Source organism: Betta splendens, chromosome 10 (assembly GCF_900634795.4).
Source record: "Betta splendens chromosome 10, fBetSpl5.4, whole genome shotgun sequence".
NCBI classification, from domain to species: domain Eukaryota; kingdom Metazoa; phylum Chordata; class Actinopteri; order Anabantiformes; family Osphronemidae; genus Betta; species Betta splendens.
Genome location: NC_040890.2, coordinates 17,299,515 through 17,316,355, shown reverse-complemented (window position 1 = coordinate 17,316,355; position 16,841 = coordinate 17,299,515). Strand labels below are relative to the sequence as shown.

At 48.5% G+C, this 16,841-nt stretch overlaps 1 protein-coding gene and 1 long non-coding RNA gene across 6 annotated transcripts in view; one reads left to right on the top strand and one right to left on the bottom strand.

The window, feature by feature from the left end:
* Positions 1–415: 415 nt before the first annotated feature.
* On the bottom strand, positions 416–4,704 carry LOC121202535 (uncharacterized). Its single transcript, XR_005898223.2, has 4 exons — positions 4,217–4,704; positions 3,848–3,925; positions 913–1,659; positions 416–677 (listed from the first exon to the last, which is right to left on the bottom strand). It is a non-coding gene; the product is annotated as an uncharacterized LOC121202535 (long non-coding RNA).
* Positions 4,705–7,182: 2,478 nt separating this feature from the next.
* The window catches only part of si:dkey-237h12.3 (teneurin-3), a 126,438-nt gene continuing 116,779 nt past the window's right edge, over positions 7,183–16,841 (top strand). For 3 of the 5 annotated variants that reach the window (XM_029164896.3, XM_029164894.3, XM_029164893.3), the window contains exon 1: positions 7,183–7,843. The gene's annotated coding sequence lies outside the window, so the exon portion shown is untranslated. The remainder of the gene's footprint in view (positions 7,844–16,841) is intronic. The other 2 variants (XM_029164895.3, XM_029164892.3) reach the window with 1 other exon arrangement.

The window sequence follows — 16,841 nt, the reverse complement described above, 5'->3', positions numbered from 1 at the left end:
AACCGGATTATTCTTCCATACGTAAATTAAAAGATTTGATTGTGTTAGCCTTGATGCTTCCAATGCGGCTGCAGACTACACAGGCCTAATAGAAACCAACACCAGCAGAGCTGAGTTTATTATTAATGTCAGTCTCTTACTGAAAAGCGATTTGAATGAAAGCCTTTCTCACCATCATTAACAGTGTGACATACCGGCTGGGTGTAAAGAGGGTGTCGAACAATGATGCTATATCACATAGAGAGTGTTTTCTTAGATGAGCTCCTTAAAGCAGACAGGGGCAGAATACTAATCCACAGCATTTCTGAAAAGTCTCAAACCTGGATATCACCTCGCTGAACGGAGAGCGGGAGCTTCACTGGAGGTGTGCTTACACATGTCTGCGGCAATAGAAAACACACAGGGGCAAAGAAAATTAATTTTGAATGACTGCATCTGTAATTGAATCACAACATTCAGTCATACGGCTGTTGCTTGCCAATAATAACGAATAATTGTCAAAGAGAAAGAATGTCGTTAATGAGTGAAGGGGGGGAAAAAAGCCAAGCAGACGGAGATGCGGTGATGATGAATCTTGATATGTTCCACAGAGCCAGGAAGCAGAGGACTCTCTCCGCTCCCTCTGCTTCGGAAACGGTGCCAGCGCTGAACTGTAATGGCCTCCTGTTCGCCTGTCACTGGAGGAGAGGGAGGAAGTTGAATGAGTGGAATTAGATTGCATTTCCCATCCCTTCATTGTTATTTTTGGTCAAATAACACATTGCTCTTCCACAAGCAGGAGCAAAAAAAGCAGTTGGTGTGTAATCAATCCTTTTGGTGGGGGAATGAGGGGAGGGGAGGGGGCCTCGTTCGGAGCCTGCCGCTGTGCACAAAATGGAATAAATGTGACATTAGGGACGCGGGTATCATTACCTTGATGAATTACGGAAGGTATAACGATTATGGAAATTGTCATCGACTGATCATTCGTCTCAATTTATTGCAGCTCAGTGCCACTGTGGCCCGGCAGACTGAAATGTTATCATGTCGATAGTTCCACGCGCCGTCATCAATGCTCCCGCATTGGCCCAGCGCTGTAGGGCTGTTGTAAGCCATCCATCCCACTCCGAGGTTCAGCGGTGCAGCCCTTTGATCGGCGCCGAGGTCAGACGGAGGCTCGCTTCTAAAAGCAGAGTGGTCGTAGAGCGTTGATATCAGCTTTAAAAGGCAGACTTCAGTCCTTGAGTCTTTCATCTTCTCATTGCCAGTTGTAATAACGTTAAACACGTCTAATAACTCGCAGGGGAACAGTAATTATGCGCAAAAGGCTTATTTGCAAAGTGGAATAAAAGACGCTCCGCGTTTTCTTCTGCAACAACTGAATTCAACGTCCTGTTCCAACGACTAATAGCACAGACGTCGACGTTCAGTCATCGGATCCGAAATCCGTCAGCGTCCGCTCCGAACCACGCGCGGCGCTCGCATCATTAGCGGTGCTGTTACGGCAGTTTGGAGTTTGAAGACGCAGCAGCCATAATATAGCAGGAACCCACAGGGCGCCGGGCGAGTCCCAAAGAGATTCCTTGAAAGATATTGCTCTGTGCTCCGCGTCAACAATATCAGGCCACCTCAGGGAGCTTGTTAGTGCTCTGCATGTTTGCGAGTGTTATCATAACACACCTACAATAAAAAAGAGAGACAGTCAGACCCTTGTAACTCACGTGACACATCAAATTCCCCTTGTTGAGAATATATATGAATATGATTAAACCCTTGACATTCATGATTTGCGGTGCAGTTGTGAAATTGGTACGCCTCCGAGACAATAAATCATAGTTATGTCAACTGCGCTCATTAGACTTCAATTTATGAAAACTGTGCAGGATATGAAGATTTGCAAAGGTCCAGACTCAATGAAAGCCTGTGATGGAGCCCCTCTGGAGAGTTTTCTAATCGCTGCAGCAGGAATATGGCCCCGTAATGGAGGACATATCTCTTCATTAGCCCTGTGCTGGAGTACAGTAGCGTTCACTCAGGCTTTGATAAACACGCTGCTGTTTTCTTACCCTGGCACTTTTAGCACAGAAAAGTTGCCTACGTTTAACCAAGTCCTCTCGGAGTGGATGTTATTGCTTATTGCTCTATGTGCAATAACCTGCTAGGGAGAGCATAATGATGTACTTAGCCAACATTAGATCAGAATCACTTTTACTTGCACGGTGCACAGGGTTCGCTCCTGCAGCTGCTGCCTGGATGAAGCAGGATTTTATTACGAGGCGCAGTTGAAATTCTGATTGTTTAAATTCCGTCTTGATCTCCAGTTTTCTCCGTGGCGCCAGCTACAGCGCGATGCACATCAGGCATTTGTACTGTACATCGCTGTATTAGGGACCACCGGGGGATAAAAACACCCACCCGCTCCTGATCTGACGGCCCAAATTCAAAGAGGCTCGGGAAATTCCAGCACAAAAGCCGTGGTTTCATCACACTTCAAGCTAATTAAGCTGCACAAAGATGTAGCGTGTTCCTGTCCTCACCTGTGTGTTGTTGCGCTTGTAGCGCATTTGTTCTACAGTGTAACAGTCGCCGGATAATCTCCCATAGGCCGCTTTTTTTCTGTAAGCTCACTAAAAGGCTGTGGAACACGTTCAGCCCGTCTTCACAAACCAATGTTTCCAACAAATGGATCAGCAGGTGAAAAAGCAGCCTCTGCTCCATGAGTGTCAACATTTCCTGCAGGCCTCTACGAGCAGAGACCAACACGTAGGTATGAGGAAGTATTGTGTGTGTTTTTGTTTGTTGAGGGGTGTGTTTCCACCTCTTCTGACTCATTAGGGAGTTTGCATTACAGCACTGGGGAACGGTGAAACTCCAAATGTTTTTTCAGCCGACTTGGACTTTCCACAGGCTGAAGCACACAGAGCACCCACGGACATGTGGGATCCCACCTGCAGGTCAGGAACAGCTCCGGCACAGTGTCGGCTCAGACCCAGCTTTCATTGGAGCTTTAAGAGCCTGCGTTACTGCAGATTTGATAGAAGAGGAGCAGTAGAGTCCATGTGGTGCAGTGAAGTTTGGTTGCTGGTGTAAAGAGTGGAGCTTCCCCAGTACGACTTCTAACCACTAGGAAAGAGTCTGTTGCTGATACTGAGCCTGTCACATAAACGTGAATAAATCAGGACGGAGTTAAAAAAAACCTGGATATTTCCTCCGAAGTTCAACTTTGTGATGTCACCGACACAGCGAGGCAGAAATAAACCTGACGGGAGGAGACGGAGGAACGTTCACGCACGTTACACCTGAACATAAAACTCCAAAGACGCAAAGGTGTTGACAAGTGTTTCGTGGTCCACATTAACTGCATGGACGCTATTAATATCACTTTTCCCCGTGCTGTTGACACCCGTTCACCCGAGCTGTCACACATTTCCTTCGTGCAGCTCCATATGTTGAAGCCTTTGTCACAGAACCTGGCGCCCCGCGTTCTGCGACAAAGAACCTGGCGCCCCACGTTCTGCGACAAAGAACCTGGCGCCCCACGTTCTGCTCCGTGTTCCGTCCTGTTCTGTGTGGACGTGACTGTGACTGTGCTCGTTTCAGCATCTGGTTCCAGCACCTCCCGACCCTCAGGAGGGAAATCGGTAAAACAACACATCTCGTCCGTGAAACCTTTAGGGAAGTGTAGCGTAGATGGGACAAATAAAGACCTGGTTTATAGCATTTACCAGTGTTTTAACTAAAAGATGTACTCTGGGCGCCTGCTGAACCGGGCAGACGCCTTGCGTGAGCCGCTCGTCTTCAGAACACGCGCTTTATCTCCACACGCTGCCGTCGTTGCTTACTGGACCTATTAAACTTTTCAAATTACCCGATCACCGGTCGCGGGCTCCCTCGTCGCCTGCTTCCTCTGGCCACAGGTCTGTTCCCTTTGAAGTTGTTCATTCATCTGAAAAATTTAGAGCGACGTTGAGCCGGCCTGATATTTCAAAACATACTTCATTTTTCTGTAAGTCCCCTTTTAGCCACATATTGAAAAACCTAAGCTCCATTTCTGGCAGCCTGAACTTTGAAGACGTGGGTTTTCTTATAACACCATTTTTTTCCAGGAAAGCAGAAATGTATTTTTGTCACCTCGTAGTTCCAGGGTTGCGGTCAAGCATGAAAGGTTTTGTTGTCACAGACAACTGAAAATAGCTTTCAAGTTAATCTGGGAGCATTTTAATTATCTTTCATTCACCTGGACGCGGTCTCCTCGCTGCTGGTCTCCTGCTCGACCCACTGAAATCAATAGAAATGTTGAGCGAGCGGCCTCAGTAGGGAGCGCCCTCCCTCCCCACTTCAAAGTGTCCTCTGAGCTTTTAAAGCCCGGCAGAGAGGCATCAATCTTCGTCCTCCTTCACCGTGTGCAGGTGTGAACGCCTCCCGTTCCCGAGAAGCACGTGCGCTTCGGAAACTCTGGCCGTCGCCCGACGTCGACGCGCGTTATCGGTGTTCTCCTCGCTCCCCGGTTCCGTCCCGCTTTCCCTCCGACGCGGAGGAGAAAAGGCGCCGGCCTGAAACCCGCACTGTAGAACCCAGGGTGAAAGCTGTTTTGTCCCCTGGAAGGGATTCATTTCCACATGAAAGGAGAAGTTCTGTCCAATCCTTTTATACATGTCCGTTTAGTTTGTAGGACACAATGCCGGACCAACAAAAGGCAAGGGCCATTATAGAGTGAAAATAATGCCGTGCACATATAGAGATTACACATCTATTGTTATTCCTGCTCTTTAACAGACATCGGACACGACGAGACACCGCTCTGAACACATCACACTGTCTGTCCGAGCCTCTGGGGACAAATTCCTGCATACATAGGTAGAGCCAGCGTATGTATGCATAATTTGTCAGTGTTGCTTTTTTATAATGTCCACGGGTCCCGGCGTCCCCACGGTGTGGCCCATCTGTTTTCCTCGCTGATACCGTACACGTGTAAAACACACAGAGCCGAGGAGAGGTATCTTTTATGCTTTAATGTATGCTATGCTCCTGGGCTTCAATGCTGAAGTTTCTGGTTCATGTTTTGTGTATTCAGGCAGCTCCCCACAAGCCGGAGGAGCCCGGGCAGCAAACACAGCAAATAATAGGCCTGCACGCTGCTGTGTTTAGTTTTCGTGGCTTTTCCTGAGATTTGTCGGTGGTTCTGATAGAGGCGGATCAGGCCCCGCGCGTTCCGCGAGTGCATCCTGTGGAACCCTGTTATTAATCTGAGATGTAGATGTATATGCAGATGATTATTCAAGTTACAGGTTGCTTCTTTTTATTTATTTTATTTTTATTCACTGCCCACTGCAGCCGTCGCACCGCCTCGCTGTGAATGTGCATGATAAAAGTGACCGGCCTCCAATAGAGGGCACAGTTGACTGCACGGACGCGCGCCGTGTGCAGCGGGGATGAGGGGAACTCGCAGAACCAATGCGGATCCGCATCTCGGAGGGAAACCGAACCCGAGCCGCTGCGAGATAACATTTGTGCGGAGACAGAATGAGCTATTTTCCTTCAGTTCAGGGAAGTGAAAGACTGTTAATATATCATTAACCCTCTGGTGTACCAAACTTGAAAGAACCTTCATGTGGATAAAATGTGTGAATTTGTTGCTTAGTAACTAACTTCCACATACAGTTTCTCTGAAAAGCCCCCAAGAACATTAGCGAAGAGGGTAAAAGTAGTTTGTCTTCCAGCAGAGGAGGGGGGGCGCGAGCAGGAGCCGCACCGGCTCCAGCAGCCGCTGCAAGAATTCCTCTCCATTCTCATGTCCTTTCTTTCTTTACTTTCCTTTCCACATGCCCTTGACTGAAGATTGAATGGCGGAGTTTGAGATAGATTGTTGAGCAGTTGCCTTTCATGCAGATAATGCCATTTGATGGAGGCATGTTTTTGATGTGCTCCGGGTATAATAGAAGAATCAAGCGTCGAAGGCCAGGGCTGATTTTGCTTGGAGAAAAGCTGTCCTCAGTGATAACTTCATCACCGCATGTGGTCGGACGTGGGGTAAATTCAGGAAGGGGATTAAAAAAAAGTGCCCAGTCAGAGCTGCAGCGGTTGGCCCCCTATTGTGCCGAGGGGCCTACGGACCACAGCTCCAAGGTCTGTGATCTACCACTGGTATTGTTAGTCTTTCTCTCTTCTCTCCCCCTCAGAACCCAAAATGACTCGGCCTCAGAACGCCTTTCTAGTGGGATTAGCGAGCTGTTGCTTTTGTAATTAATGAAACTCTGCTTTCCACTGTCTATCCTCTAAATGCTATCATTTGAAGCCTATCAGATAGCGCCCCGTATGTTTTTCTTCAATCACAAAGCTAATTCAAAGCAAATGTGGGGTTTGCTTTTTTTTTTTTTTTTTTTTTTTTTTATAGGGCAAGATGGAAAATGGCCAGGAGGCAAGTGTATTTATCTCTATGGCTGGAGCTCATCAAGATGGAGTTTTCACACTTAGAAAATCCCGAAGAACTTGAAGTTGGTCTATGAAATCAGCAGCTAAAGGCCCGACTGCCCCCTCAAAGCAGTGCTGCTCCGTGGTGGGCAAACGTGACAGACATGCGTTAGAGTGTCATTGTTTAAAGCTCCACTTTGATACAACTCCATATATTTGGGAGTCTTTAGTGCACGGTTCACTTAAACTGCACGTGGCTGACGGATCTACACAATAAGAACAAAGCCGCATTCGACTGCCAGTCGGGAGACGTTTCAATTTGAACATCAAGTCGTTTAGGCATTTCCTGTTTATCTAACAGTTTAATTAACAGCTCAAATAACCCTTAGCCACCAGTGCTCGGTGAGAAATGACACATTTATTTACATCACTCTGCCTTTCTCCTCCGTTTCCTTCCTTTTGTCAGACTCCAAGGTGAGAAATTGGAGATTTGAGCGCGAGCCAATTATATGGCAGCAGCACGCGACCATAGGTAAGCTTTAATGAGCTGCTTCTCAATGGGCTACAAAGGAGACGTGGCGGGAGCAGACTGGGGAGGCAGGTAGGCAGCGGAGGCGACGCTGCGCCTCGATTCTGCTGCACAAATTTATGGAGATTCATTTCCAGTCGGTAATAGACTCGCATCAAACGCGCGCAGCCCAAGTTGGACGGCGTCCTGTCGCGTGAACACACTCCCAGCGTTCTCCCATCAGCGACGGCGCTAATTCCGTGCACGCGCGCAGCCGCTGGCGCCTTGTCACCAGGTGGAGGTCGCGCTTGACCCACCTTGTTATTTACGGCCTCGCGCCGTCACCCCGGCGCTGATAGGCAGAGCGCGCGCGCGCGACGCCGAGGAAGGCGACGGGATGCGCAGTTTATCAGCTGACAAGTGCATATCGGACAAAAGAGCAGCTGAGCGGCTGCCGAGGCGCCGCATCCGCGTCCACGTCCACGAGTGACTTTCCCTTCCTTTTTTCCTCGCCTTCTCCACAGCGTCCTCTCTGCCGCTGGGCGACAGGAAACGTACGCCTGCGTCGCGTCCCGCGAGGGGACGGCTGCGTTGTTGGGAGCAGTGGCCGAGCCGAGCCGAGCCGAGCCGAGCCGAGGGGGAGGACCGGGGGACGCTCAAGAGCGGGGACGCGTTTCACACGGAACTGGCAGCCGAACGCTCGCGCTCGCGCTCGCCTCGCGCCTCGACGCCCAGGCAGCCCGCGTCCCGAACGACGCGAGGAGGAGCCGCGCAGCGTCCGACGACCTGAAAGCTTTCTGCGAAGAATTGCGTGCGCGCCCAATTGCACGCGAAGCGGCGCCGCGACGCGACGCACTCCGCCCGCCGCTGCCCGCAAGTTTGGACTAAAGCGCACCGCTGGAAGTTTCCGTGCCGCTGCCTCGGGCTCGCTCAAGCGTCATGCAGGTCGGTGGGCTCTCGGTATTTTATTCTTTCCATTGACTTTAACCGGCTGTCACCCGTGCAATTTAAATAACTGGCGGAATCGGTGGCTCCTGCTCAGTGATGGTGTCTAATTTGGTCCGCACGCTCCGTTGCAACAGCCCAAGTCCCCGAACAATATGTGGAGCCGAAATCCTGCCAGGATTTCAAACCTGCGAATCCCATCAGCATCTTGATAAAATGAATTCGATCACACTTTGATTTACGGCCTGGGAATATGCGTCTGAATTACTGCTTTAATGAGTGAGATGTGCGCATTCGTGCTGCAGCCGCAGCGCACATTTTTTGGGACCATCTCTGCCTTTCATAAGTTTAACACCCGGAAGATAAAAGTCACGTAATGTGCCTTTTTAAAGTCTACTTTCAAAGATTTCACAGCTCCTGAATCTCTTGAAATGTCAAATTAGAAAATGGCACAGGAAGGAAAATTAAATTGCATGATTTAATTGCAGGTTTTTGCAGGTTATTAAACTCGTTTTTCCATCAGCGATGACAATAAGGACGCAATCATCCTCTCAGTCTCCATCGCTGCTCTCCTCAGTCTCTGTCCTCCTTGAGACCTCTGACCAGGCGCTGACTCTGTGGGGGTGGCTTTGCTCCAATAAGTGAATTTATCTGCAGATAAAATGCAATAGAAACGAGCGAGAAGCTCCTTGTGCCGTAAATGAGCTGCAGCTGCAGCTCACCTAATCCGCTAATAATTCAGGTCTCAATCAGCTTACACACACTTGCTAAACTGTGGCAAATCTGTAGTTTCAGCCTTGGGTGCGGGAGGTGGAGGAACTTCATCAAAGCCTCTAAATTTGACAGAGGCCTCTAGGAAGTTGGTGTTTGTGTTGGAGCCTCTTGGCATGTTCTGTGCAGAGGCATCAAATGTGAGGCTTGTTTGTAGCTGTAGCAGAGAGACACCAAACCAGTGTGTGTGTGTGTGTGTGTGTGTGTGTGTGTGTGTGTGTGTTGATGGGGCCAGTTTTTTTTTTATTAGTAGTACTGTGTAATTGGTTGGGCTGCGAATGAAAGCCACATTTTACACAGCAGCAGCAGCAGCAGCTTCATTTGCAGCCGTCACTGTCACCACGCGGCCACGGGTCTCGCGGCTCGGCACCAGAGCGGGCCGGCGCATGGTTGGAGCGCGGCGTGGGGCACACGCGCTGCATAAAGGGCCGCGGGGCTCCACTCCACGTCCCGCCTGCATTCCCACCGCGCCTCTGTTATTGTGGCGTCCGGACTTGTGTGGGCTCTAAAGTGGCAGGTGCATTGTGAGACATTTGTTTGGCGGTGATCGATACTCTCATCTGGGTCTTCAGCCCGTGGCGGCGTCGAGGGGCCGCAGCAACAGTCTTTCTTCCTTCTGTCGGAGCGGCGGCGCTGCAACGGGCCGAGCTGCCGGTTCTGGAGCACGTGGTCGCGACCCGACACCAGAGCGCGGCTGCAGCCTGGATCTGCTGTGGGTTTTTTTTGTTCATGGCACTGTTAATAATTGAATCTGAATGTCCCAGACCACAATATGGCGCTTGTAGCTTGTAGTGTTCTGAGTCCTGATCAGTGACCTGTGCTGCATTCACACTCCTCTCAAACACACCTGGAGTGAGAGCGGCTCTGAATATGAGGCTGTCGACACGTTCTGCTCAGCCCCACGGGGAAAACTAATATCTCCACCGTAGTTGTCTGGTACAGGCTGTGCAATAATGAAACACTTAGACATTTAGGCTTTCTGCTGTGACCTCTTATTGGGGCTTTAGCCTAATGCCTCGGCTTCAAACTTCATTGCCCTTTAATCCCATTAATCAGAGGAGGTGACTACAATTTCTGATGAAGCCGCAAGCGTGAAATTCTCGAGGCGATTTTTGACTGTGCTTGCAGCTCGAAATCATCAAATTAATTCAGAATTATTAGAAGAACTGTGTACACAACGCTGTCACACCACGTTCGTATCCTTAAGTAATTTCCCCTTTCATTATTCCTGTGGAGAATTTAATATTCTGTGTGATGAGAACTGCCTCCTTAAGGGATAACGCCTGCTTGAACACTGGCCCTAAACAGTTTTATAGATTGTTAAGGGGCAATCAGGATGACTCCTCTCCATCAGTAAAAATGGATAAAAAAAAATAAAAAAAACAGGTCCGAGGGATGCGGAGGGAGCGTCGATGCTCATGTAATATCTCACCTTATTACTTGTGGATGCCGACGGTGGCTCAGGAGCTGACCTTATGAATTATAGCATTTGATATGGCAAACAGAATGGCCGAGTGGCCTGTTTCAACACATCAGAACAAACACGTGAAGGTTAATGCAGCCTGACAAACTACCCACAGTCCCTCTGGCTCCACGGATCGCTTCCATGTCATATTTACTTTCTATAATTGCTGCCCTCTAATCTGTTACTATTAACACGCGGCCTTACTGGGCGTCGCGCTGTCTTTGCCCGTTTCCTCTCTGGCTGCGCCTTCGCGTTCTTCCCCCGAGAGCGACCGACACCGTGATAAATAGTGTGCGGGAAAGTAAAGCGTGCCGCGATGCGTTTAGGATCTCCAGGAACGGGAAGGAGCCGATTGGCGACGCCTCCGTCAGCGGACGCACGTGGCCCCGCGCTGCCAACGACGCCGGGTCAGGGGACTCGCGGGGCTTCGCGCAGCGACGGGACTTGACAAAGCTCACCCCCCGGGGGAAGAGGGAAAATAAAAAAAATCTATTTTTTCCCTGCAAGTTGCCAAATTATTTCTAAAAGTCACTTATGGATGCTCTTGAAATCTGCTTAGCACGGGGATATTTAGTGACAGCACTTGATGCATTACCTCCATGGTCCTTAACTACATTTTCTGCTGCACGAGAGGAGAGGCATGCTTTGTATACATGTGATCATATATTCAATTATTTTCAGTTTTTGACCATTTGTACTGCATTTGGAAAAGGACGCCTTAAAGAGCTGGTCTAGAAACTAATAACATATGATTCATATTAACCTAAAGATGAATTTCTGTATGTCTGCACAACGTGAGCGCCGCTGTTGTCGTCTCCAGGGAGCAGCCTCCGTACCCGCCTCACAGCTATTCCACACTCGCTCCATGATCTAATGTGTTTTTGCATAGCATAAATTGATTCCTGCATCTTACGCCATGAAAAATTGCAAATGTGTTGATGGTAATTTATGTGTGTAGGTGTTGTGGGGCTGAAAGGCTGAGGCGGTAATTGTTTATGATGAAGTGGAAGGCGTTGGCTTGCTGTAGCTGTGGGTCCTGCTCGCAGCGCACGCTCCGGCGTGACGTGACGGCTCTTGGTTGCGCTCCACACGTGCGCTGCTGCTGCGTGGCCAGAGCGGCGCAGATGAAAGCCACCTGTGATTGGCCACAGGACGCCGCCCCGCTGCTCGGCCCCGAGCGCCGCGCCGCTTCACACTGTCCTAAGCTACAGATTAACATTTATGGCGCCGCATGCGGCGCCGGACTTTCTGGGTCACGACCGAGTGGCGCGATTGAGGAGCGGGCCTGACTTTGACGGTACCGCTCTCCCCGGGCGCCCCGGGCCGGGCCTGGAGGGCAGAGCCGAGCAGCAGCAGCGCTTGGTTCCGTCACACGGAGAACGAAATAGAAATGCCGTGCGCTCGCTGCTTGTGAAAATTGCCTGCACACTGTCTGGATTACGTCCTCGGTGAAATCCAGACTTTATATTCCAAGTTAGGAAACATTACATATTTAAAGGCATTACATGACAAAGCCTCTCTGCCGTTACTGCAGCTGCCACAAGTGAATAGATTTGCTATATAATTCAAGGTTGAATATCGCCCAGCTCATATTAAAATAATGAGTTAACTCATATTTACGCGAGTAACGCTTTGACTTGACAAATGTACAAAGACAGTTTTTGCTGTTTTGCCATCATCGTACAAAGACGCCTTAGCACCATAGGAGGCGTCCCAGAATAGCATCAAACTGCCAAGGGCCTCAGTTTCTGGTCTTTTGTGGCTCCCGGACAGCCCAGTGGGAAGTTGGGCGTCAGCTACGCTTGTTGATGGAGCTGCTTGACGGCCTCAATAATTCAGTTGACGCGAACTCTGTGATGCTGAAAGCTGCAGGTCTGGTGGGTGACGAGGAGCAATGATGGGGACGAGGCAGAGGCGTGGGTTCGCGTGGGAAGGAAGGCAGCAACACGTCCTCTGTCTTTTCTTTGTCAGCTGGAGGGGAAAAAATGATGGTGGTGGTGGGGGGTGCGAGTCTATCGAAGGGTGTAAAAAGTGGAGCCTCCGACTCGGAGTCGTGTCTACAGGTCAGCACTCTTTGACTTCCAGCGGAGCCGAGTGCGTTCAGAAGTTGGTGGCCGCAGAGCGGAAGTTTCACGTCGGTGTATTTTCAGATTGATGTTTCTTTAATAAAGCCTGCAGTCTCTCAGTATTCTGTGCCATCGTGACCTACATACTCTTTAAAACGCTGACAACTGGAGAATAAAACCCTCCGATTCCTTTATGTGTTGTGCAGCGCATGTGGCGCCACGCCTAAAGAGGAGAAACACACCCAATGCATTATTCCCTGTAAAGTGCAGAAGTTTGATCAGGATTTGTTCCATTTCTCTAATTTCACGATATTGGAGTCAGTGCCGAACCTACAGCAGTGGGAAAGTGTGCATTTGGTCCGATTCCATATTTTCCAGCAGTTGCAGCAGCGGTGGAGGATTGCATTCCCATTGCAGTATTGACCCTTCTTCTCATGCTCTGCGCTTGTCTGCCACTTTTATGTGATTGCTGTGTAAATTCCATCTTCTCCTGCAAATGCAAAATAAATAAATAATAAAAAAAAAAAAACTAGGCAGGGTTAGTTTGTTGTACCTTCATGTGAGATGCATTCAGATGATACCCAATGTCAGCGTTTTATACGTCTCCCTGCGTTTATCTGGGAGCCAGGTTTGCATGCTCCCAGCATTTCAAATGCAGTTTGAGTAATGATTTTTCCTCTTGGAGTGCTCTATTGACAGGCTACAGAAGTGCTACAATAATGTCTCCAGATGTCTAGATTAGACCGTCAGGCAAGGCTGATATTTGATTGAGGATTTATAATTACAAATGCACCTCTGTTGATCTAAATAAATAAGATACCTGCAATAATTGCTTTTTTCCCCCTTTTCCTCTGGATCACTCCAGGTCTCCAGCCCATTTGCTTTTGTTTACCTGACGCGTTGTGGACAGATATGATGCGGAATTCATTTTTCCGATCACTCTCTGCGGCGTCGTGATTGCTCCGTGGCTTCATAACAATGCAGCTACGGTATCACTGCAATTTAATTTATTTCCGTAACAATGGGTCGATGGTGGATTTGTCTGTGGAGGTGATTTTATTTCTGCACACCATGGAGTCAATTCATTATGAGTAAGCATTAAAAGACAGTTGTTGACACCATGCAGCGAGATTCTCAATTAAGCGAATGTACATGAACATCATTACTTCCTTAGATCCCCTGTGTGAAATAACACTGCGCTGATACCAATTTGAATGCCTAGCAAAGTGTGGCCCATTGAATTAAGACCGTCTAGTGTAATTGGCTGTGTGATATGGAAGGGAGCCCTGATTCTGATAAGAGCTGGGTTCAGCGCTAGGGGCCTGGGATGCAGCTAAATGCTGGAGTCTGTATGAATGCACTCAATAGCCTGCTATCCCCATTTAAGGAAGGGGAGGATATTGTAAAAGAAACATTGTAAAATCCTGCTTCTTTGTATTCCAATTGTCCACAGCTAGCAATTACATTTAAAAAAAACATTTTAGCTGTGCTTGTGGTTTTCCCAATAAAGATTCAATGAATACATAACTCACACTGTCACTGGTGAAGGGTTATTTGGAGGATTTGTAAACATCCCCGCTCATCTTATTATGTTGTTTCCTGGCATTGGCAGATGTCGTCTTTTATTATTTAATTCCCGCAGACAAAAGAGTGAACGATAAAATGGTGAGGATTAGATGTTGACCGCGATGATTTCACCAGTGACAGACGAGGAAAGTAAAAACGGAACGGGATCCAGTGCTGATTCATTTTGATGGGGTGATGTCACTGCGGCGCTGTTTATCTTCTGAAATGAGTGAAACCTACAGCGGATGATGCTTCAAGCCCAATGTGGGGATTAATCTGAAGCAGCTGTATCAGAGATTTGCATCATTTTAGTCTACTTGTGACTATTCAACATCATATACCGAGACAAGAGACTTAGCAAAGAGCGGGATTTCATCATCTTTCCTGGGAGTCTCGCTGAATGTGGGAAGCTCATCCGTCACCAAGTATTCCAAGGATATCACGGCTGCAGGATTTTAATTGCTGGTAAATGCTGCTGTGATTTTGGTTTGCCTCCTCCCTCCCCTGCACCTTTTTGTGTATTCGGTTCCTGATGCTCGTGCTTCAAGATCAGGAAATCGGAAACGATTCGCTCCTTTTACTTTATAGACCAAACAAGTCGACTGGGTTTTAAGGGAACTCTGCAGTTTTTGATCTGATTCGCGAGCAGAACGATCAACTGATGGGAAATTTGATCATCTCGAATCGGATTGTTGAGTATTTTTAGGTAGTAGTTCCACAATTCATGTTGCAGCAGGGGATTTAGGCACTGAGCCTCGATAAAGAACGAACACAATCTGGTTCAGATGGCATCCAGAATTCAGAGTCTGGGCAACGTGCTGCAGACAAACACTTCTGTGTCTCCAAAATCACTGGTGTCAGGGGGAAACAGGCAGCATCTGATGGAACACTGCCCTGGTTCTCCCTCTCCTCCTCTCCAAGTGCCGTGAGGCACGGGAGAGCGAGCGAGCGAGCGAGAGGGGGAGAAGGAGGGTGGAGGGGAGGAGAGGAGGAACCGAAGAGGAACTGAAAGAGGAGAGGGAGAGGGAAGCGTCAAGGAGGAAAGGGAGAGAGAGACTCAACAAGATGAATTATGCAAAGCTGTCAGAGGCGGCTATTGTTGGAGGTGCTGGCTGTGTTAAAGGGAGCCAGCCCTGATCTCCACCAACCATACTCCATCAACCACTCACACTCCCCATGGCTGAGCGCCGTCTGATCTGTGCTCCGGCAAATGGCCAACAACAAGATATGGAGGGGGGGGGGGGCCACTTGGTGACAGGTGGATTGTCTTGGAGGGACACACCAGCGACGACAAGTACGCTCTTTATTACCGTTATTTACAGAGGTCACCGGCGGGGAGATCCGGGCCGATATGTACAGCAGCCCCGCGGAAATATAATTACCGGACAAAGGCTCGCTGCAGAGTTGCCATTTCAGCATTCTGGTCAGCGGCAGCTAGGCCTGTTTTGCAAACACTTTGTGTGCTGATGTCAGGCGAGTCCGTCCGCGCCGTTTAAGGCGGGGATTTATTTCTTTGTTTTATTTTACACCGGGCTTTTTTATTGGGGATCTGCAGCCAAATATATCACAATATAGTCATTTCAGATTTGCTTATAATCAATACGTTAAGGGTGGGGGGCGGTAACATTATCTTTACACATGATGGAAAGGTCTGCGCTGCACTTGTTGGGAAAGGTCACCGCCTCTCGCAGTAGCGAACACTCGGCTGCTCATCCGCTGTTGCAGCTGCCTCATATTTACACCTCGAACAAGGTGCATAAAGCGTTTTATTTTTTATCTAATGTTTATAATTATCCAGACAAGGCTTCAGACTATTTTTATGGGTTGCTGGACTTATATAATAATAATATGGATAATAAGGCTCTTTAGTAATTATTATTTTTATAGATTTTTTTTTTTTTGATTATTTAAGTCTAGCTGTTAAGTAATAATAAACAACCTTAATGGCTGCAATTATCCCGGTAGGTCCCAGTAGATCTTTGGATTAGTTGTAATATATAAAGTAAAACAACCCGATCAGTAAGTAAATTCTTGGTAGGTTCTCATTTTTATTCTTACTGGGAATAAAAGGCTTTCCACAGCAGCGCGTCATCCTGCTTCTATGTGCTCATCCAGCAGCTTTCCAGTGGGCGGGGCTCAAACAAAAGATGTGATGTCACACACATCTGGGCCAATCAGAACAGAGCACAGCCCTTCCTGGCAGCAGCTGTTTGATCTGGTGCTGGTTAAGAAGAAGATTAGTTTACTGTCAATTAAGAAATGGAAGAATGTGTTATTTTTTAGCATTATTGTACCTGATCAGCTGATTTGGTCTCGCTGGTCTTTTCGCTTCAAGCCTCGTGCTCCTCTTTTGCATCTTTGACGAGTAACGCAGGGTGCCAGTTGTTATTTAATGAAGTTTATATAAAACAACTTATTGCTTCTAAGGCATCTTTAAAGGGAACTCTCCCCTTTGGTCATCCATTCCAAATCCCCAAGTCGGAGGCATAAAATATAGGCACATGTACCTTTTGATGAATAATAAACTTCTAATCAGACATTAAACAAGCAGAACTCACTCAGATCCTTCAAGTCTCTCCAGCCGCCGCAAGCAGCCAGTTGACTTCAGCGCCTTTCTCCACATGATGTTATGCACATGCTTTATGGTTTGGGCTCTAAAGGAGCGCCGAGGTGTAGGACGGCGCCGGGCGTCGGGGGGGTCGTCCGCGGCCGCCGTGGGAGTTGTTGGGATGTGTGTGGAGCTGCGGTGCGTAGATCATGAAGTGCCGTTTTCACTGCCTCGCTGGCTCGCCAGAGCACCTCTGTGACACTCATTTTGCAGTGTCGACTATTCCACTGAGTGGTCATGGGTGACTGGCTGTCCTGATTCAACTGTATGATCAAAGGTAAAAGGAAATGCAGCAGGGAGTGGTACTAAAAAAGTAGAGATGTAGCTGCAGATGCACGGCCCGAGCTTTTTAATGTGATTTGTGACTTTTACCTGCGAAACGTGCCAAAGTTCGACCTCCCCGCGCCCGGCGGTCGCCGGCGACTCGTCTCGGGCGGCTGAGCAGAGGCAGCTTTTGCATATTCCTAAAACAACGAGCTTCTATTCTCCCGCTTAACGACTCTGACATTTTGCGCGTCTCCG